The 5,789-nt window shown below is 46.8% G+C and overlaps 1 protein-coding gene across 2 annotated transcripts in view; it reads left to right on the top strand.

Annotated features, from left to right (window-relative positions):
• Positions 1–5,789, top strand: part of KIAA1429 (KIAA1429 ortholog) — a 48,409-nt gene that overhangs the window by 175 nt on the left and 42,445 nt on the right. The gene's annotated exons all lie outside the window — the stretch shown is intronic.

The raw sequence follows: 5,789 nt of genomic DNA, 5'->3' as shown, positions 1-5,789 counted from the left end.
GGCGGCGTGGGGCGGGGCTGAGGCGTCTTCCTGGTCCCCGCTGCCGCGCCCTGCACAGGGGTTGGAGCCCAGCCCGGCCCCTTGCGTTGCGGGCTCTGTCGGGCTGCGGCCAGGCCTGCGGGGTTGGTCCGTGACTCGCACCCTGCGGCAGCGCAGCTGGTAGCTGGGTCGGGGGTGGTTGTCCCAGGCCGGGTTAATTCGGGGCTTCACGGTTCCTCCACGCGGGGGGTGTCAGGGCTGGGCTTGGTGCGGCACAAAACACTGTGGTGAGCATCAGACTGGTTGTCTCGTTTCAGACTCGGAGCCCACCCTGCCCTTTCCCGTTTAGGTGACATGGGGATGCCAGCAGAAAGCTCCTTGAGGCTCTGCTGGCCTGTGGTTTCCTTTGCCTGTCAAATACGCCCAGGTCCCTGCCTCTGAGGTTTCCTTCATGGGCAGATCTTTCATTCAGTTGTTGAGGAGCCTAGCATCGTGTACTCGGTTCTGTTGTAGCCACCTGTTTCTGTAAGCAGCTTTGTCATCCTGTGCTGTGATACTTGGTCCAGGAGCAGGGTGTCTTTGCGCGGCAAGATGCTAGCATGAAATTGGCAGGTATGAACGTGCAGGAAGTTGCTGGCAACAAGAATCAAAAACAAATAGGCTCAAAAAGAAGTTGGGCGTTTATATAATTATTGCTGGTTTAAAAATAAAAACTCATAGGATTATTCTAATAATTTTGGGAGAGGATATTGCAATTCAACCTTGTTATTAGTAGTGCACGGATAGAGATTTTTTGGGCTGATGCCAATTTTTAATGAGGCATATTGACTGATGCTGATCCGATTTCTGATATGCAGCCTGGCAGCTTGAAGAGCATCTGGCTGGTAAGTCTGTTGTGGGGTGGGGAAGGGAAGGGGTATGGTTGGGGGGGGCAGATCCAGCCCACTGTGGTGAGGGAGGGAATAGGGCTGGGGCAGGGGCAAGGCACTGCACAGCTGAGGCATGGCATGGCACAGAGTTGTGGCTTGCCTGTGGGACACAGGGAGGGGGTGGTGGCTCCTGCCACTGCGCACCGTGGGAGGGCATGGGGGCATGTGCCCCCAGATCTGCATGTGGGGCAGGCCGGGTTGCAGCTTTGGGCTGGGGCCATGTCAAGCTCTTCGTGGCAGAGGTTGGGCTGCATTGTGCTTGGGGCGGGCTGCAGCTCCTCTATAACCTCCCTCCTAGAACCACCACGTGCCTGCTTGCCCCAAGCACATCCTGGCCCAGCCCCCTGCTGGGAAGAGCCTAGCGCTGCTCCAGTCCGTAGAAGTAGCCTGCCCTTGCCCTGCACATATATCTTGGAGCGCACACTCCCCATGCCCTCCCGGGGTGTGTGTAGCAGTGGGAGCTGCCCCCACCTTGGATGAGCTGTGGCTCCGTCATGTGCGCCATCCTGTGCCATGCCTCACCCCCGCTGTGAAATGCCTGTCCCAGCTCCACTCCCTCACTGCGGGGGTCTTGATCTGACACCCTTCTCCCCCCTACCCCCCACAACACACTTACTCTACTTTCCAAGCTGCTGGGCTGTGCTCCTTGCTGTCTGTGTGCTGTGCTGCGGCTGTGCATATGCATGGGGCATTTATCAGCCACATTATCGGTCACATCAGCTAAAAAAAGCTGATTGCCAATACAGTTGATATGGCCTCTTGCCGCCGTGGGGCACCCCCCACCCCCGTGGTATGCTTAAGGAGGCTGCTGAAGGTGCATTTATTAAAAAAGGTTGAAAACCCATGTGTTTTTAGGATGTCTTAAACTCTCCAAGTCATATTCACAAAATATATTTGTGCTTGAAAACAGCAATTGGTCATTAATCTTACAGTTGGGTTCTGACCTTTTTCAGTGCATACACTTAGTATAATCTGTTCGTAATTTTACACTGTTGTTTATTTTACAGTTGGTCTTTTAGCAGCAGCATGTTGGTACCTTTGTGCTATGTTGCTGGTATAGGGAGTGTAGTCAAATGCAAGTTATGAAAAGTATTTTCAAGGGAAACGTTGCTTGTAAAAGAAGGTGTTGCTGCAAACCAGTGTTGACTGTATTTATAGTGTTGTGGCACTGAGTCCAGATGTACATTTGGGTCCTGCTGTGCCAGGTGCTATACAAATGCAAAACAAAAGACTGTTCTGGCTACAAAAAATTCATGACCTAAGTAACATGGAAAAAACATGCCTTGTAGAATAGTAGATACATTTGAAATGATATCTTTTATTAGACCAACTAGATTTTTGCAGAATTTCTTTAATTGCAAGCTTTTGGGCACAAACACCTTTCTTCAGGCGTAGATGAAAAGATTGTACGAGCTCTTCTGTGTAGAAATGAAAGTCCATGTTTTATTGGAGAATTGAAGGTGTGATGAAATCTTCTGTTTGGAACAGTTCATTTTAGATGCAGATTAAGCTCAGAGAAAAGTTGGAACAGTCTGTTTACTTCGAAGTGTTTACTCTTCTGTGAAATAAGAAACACCGTAACTAGAAGGAAATATGGCTATATCCTGCTTACCACCAAACAAGTTTGAGGTAAACAGACTGTTCCAACTCTTCTCTGAGCCAAATCTGCATATAAAATGACGACCTTCCCAGCAATACCCTCGTAACCACCATGGATGTCACTAGCTTATATACTGACATCCCACACCAAGATGGCATCCAAGCCTGCCTCTCATATTTACAACAATGAGATTACAACTCAGAGTATGGATCTCAGAATATCATTGAACTCATACTTCATTTTCACACACAATTTTAGTTTCATCAACCAACACTTCCTCCAGACCCTGGGCACAGCTATCAGCACTAATATGGTCCCACAATATGCCAACCTTTTATGGCCCACCTAGAAGAAGACTTTCTTGAGAACTGCACCATCAAACCCTTGCTATTCCTGAGATACATAGATGACATCTTTGTCATTCGGACTGAAACCCTACAGTCTTTGATTGATTTGCACCAAAAATTCAACAATAGTTACCCCTCCACCAGACTATTGCTTGAATACTAACACCAGCACTTCCTTTTTGGACACCATGATCAATATCCAAGATGGTAAAATTCAGACTACCATATATAAGAAACCTATGGACCAACATGGAACCAGTAGTCACCCTAAGCACACCAACAAAGCTGTAATTTATAGCCAAGCTCTCTGATACCACCAAATTTACAGTGAGGACAATACCTGTGATCACCACCTTGCAAATCTCAAAGGGCCTTCAGCTAACGAGGACACTCTTCCAGACAGAGAGAGAGATTGCACTTTTGAAAGAGCCACCCGGGTACCACGTGAAGATTTGCTGCAGTACAAAAAGAAAATCTGCACAAATTGTACACCATTAGTTATGACATAGCACTGTTCCCTGGAACCTACACAGAAAATTCTCAAACAATTGCATTGCATACTAGAAGAAGACCCCATTCTTAAAGAGATCTTTCCAGAACCACCCATCATGGCTTTTAAGCAAGCACTGAACCTTGCTAACTTCATCACCAGAATCAAACTCCCGATAACCCAAACCATATCCAATGGATCCAGACCATGCCAGGACAAGAAATGCAAAACTGCCAACACATCTCCACCACCCCTAGAATAACTACACCCCACAACAAAACCATCACCTTTCCTGGATTTTGCACCTGCACTTTCTGAAAGTTAATACATCTCATCTAGTGCACCAAATGCCCCAACGGAAAATATATAGGAGAAACCAAACAACAACTGTGTGCCAAAATTGAACGCACACCGAAAATCTATCAAAGACAGGAATACTGAACTACCTGTGTGGGCACGCTTCTTACAGGACAATCACTCCCTTTCTGATCTCTCAGTTCTAATCCTCAAAGGGAACTTACAAAACACCTTTCTTAGACAAGCCTATGAACTTCACTTTATAAATCTACTGAATACAAAATATCATGGACTCAATATATACATTGGATTTATGACACATTACAACCTGCCTGACATCTGATTCACCAGGTACTTGTTTGACCCGACTTCTTATATTCTTCTTGTCGCCCTCCCCCCCCGCCCTTGCATTTTTTTGCCCTTTGTCTTTCTGATTCCAACTATTTCCTTTTCTACTGAGAGCCTCTTTTTTACCTTGTATTATTACCATTGTAGTGTTTCCCTTTGGCCTTTTTTCACCCTGCTTTCTTCCTCCTTTACCTTTTTTGTTTTTCTAATTTCTACCTATTTATATTTTCACTTGCATCCTGTCACTCTTTTAGCTTCTCTCATTCCTGTTTTCCTGATCTCCAACTACTTTCTTCCTCAGAGACATCCTGTTTTCTACCTTGTTTTTTATCACTGTAATGTCTCCCTTTGGCCTCTTGGCCCCCTGCTTTCTTCTGCCTTCCTTATCTGCTTAAGCTTTTTGTCTTTCTAATTTCTACCTGTTTACATTCTCACTGACATCCTGCCACACACTTTGGTTCTCTTATTCCTTGGAGTCTCAGACCAGCAGAGACTAACTATGCCTGAAGAAGGGTGACTGTGCCCAAAAGTTTGCTAAGAACTTTTTTCCAACTACTCAGTTCGTCTAATAAAAGATATCACATCTACCCAAAGAACCTTGCCTGTCCCTGTTCCAAACAGGAGTATTTATCACACTTTCAACTCTCCTATGAAATATGAACTTTCATTTCTACCCAGGAGAACTTGTACAGCCTTTTCTCCTATGCCTGAAGAAGGGTGCTTGTGCCCGAAAGCTTGCAATTAAGATTTTTTTTTTTGTGTGCAAAGATCTAGTTGGTGTAATAAAAGATATCACCTCTACCACAAGTTGTGATTCCTTTTGCCTCTAGACCAATATGACTACAATCTGGATACCAGACACATTTGTAGCACTTTATAATGGTGATCGAAGATGGTGGCAAAATTCTTGCTTGCAGAGGAAAGACCATAATCTTTAATGGTCTTTTTTCTAATGAGTTGAGAGAGAGAGGGTTTGTTTGCCTGGAGCACTTGGGGAAAATTAGTCAGAATTAACTTTTTAAAAGTGTATTGTATCCTCTTTTGGACTCTGTTAGGTTCTTGTCACGTGAACAGTTGATTATAGATAAGGCTGCTATGACTGCTCATGGGCAGTTTCTTCAGCACCAGCCCTGACACCTGCTTACATAGGGAGGATGCCTCCCACAGGTGGGTGTGCTCCTGGGTGTAGTGACAGTACTGCCTGATGCAGTCCTTCCCCACGTTTCACTGTCTCTGGCCTGAGAGAAAGGCCTGACTGCCCATTCCAGACCAGCCAGAACTCCTGAAAGGTGGCCGCAGAACCCACATCCTCCAGTAGGCTGTTGTTGAAGTGCCAGCAGGCCAGCCCTGGATGCTTTTGCTGAAGCATGAACTGAGTGTATATTAAATGGTGGTCACTGAAAGACATCCTTGCAATAGTATGGAGGCTGCCACAATCTGTGCACACATGTTCAGGCAGTGGGGACTCCAAAGACAAACAGGGACACACAGGAGGGAGGGGAGAAGCACACTGCTGGCATACTTAGCCTTCTACAAACACAGGGAGAGGGGAAGTAGAGAACAGGACTCACCCCAAGAAGACAAACACCGGGGGTGCTGCTGGAGCAGCTAGCGAGCAGCAGGTGGTGTTGTCTCACTAGCGTTGTGGGGTCCCCTCTGGCTGTACATGGCTGTGGCAGCAGGTGGTGGCTGTTGCTGGGGATGATGAGGGAGGCGTCCCCTGCCCCCTGAGAGTGGGGAGGGGACTGTAGGTCCAGGAGAGCTGGATACCTTCAAGTCAGCTGGCCCTGACAATCTGC

This window comes from Crocodylus porosus, unplaced genomic scaffold (genome assembly GCF_001723895.1).
Source record: "Crocodylus porosus isolate Cpor-Errol unplaced genomic scaffold, CroPor_comp1, whole genome shotgun sequence".
Taxonomy (NCBI): domain Eukaryota; kingdom Metazoa; phylum Chordata; order Crocodylia; family Crocodylidae; genus Crocodylus; species Crocodylus porosus.
This window is presented reverse-complemented; position numbering and strand designations above follow the sequence as displayed.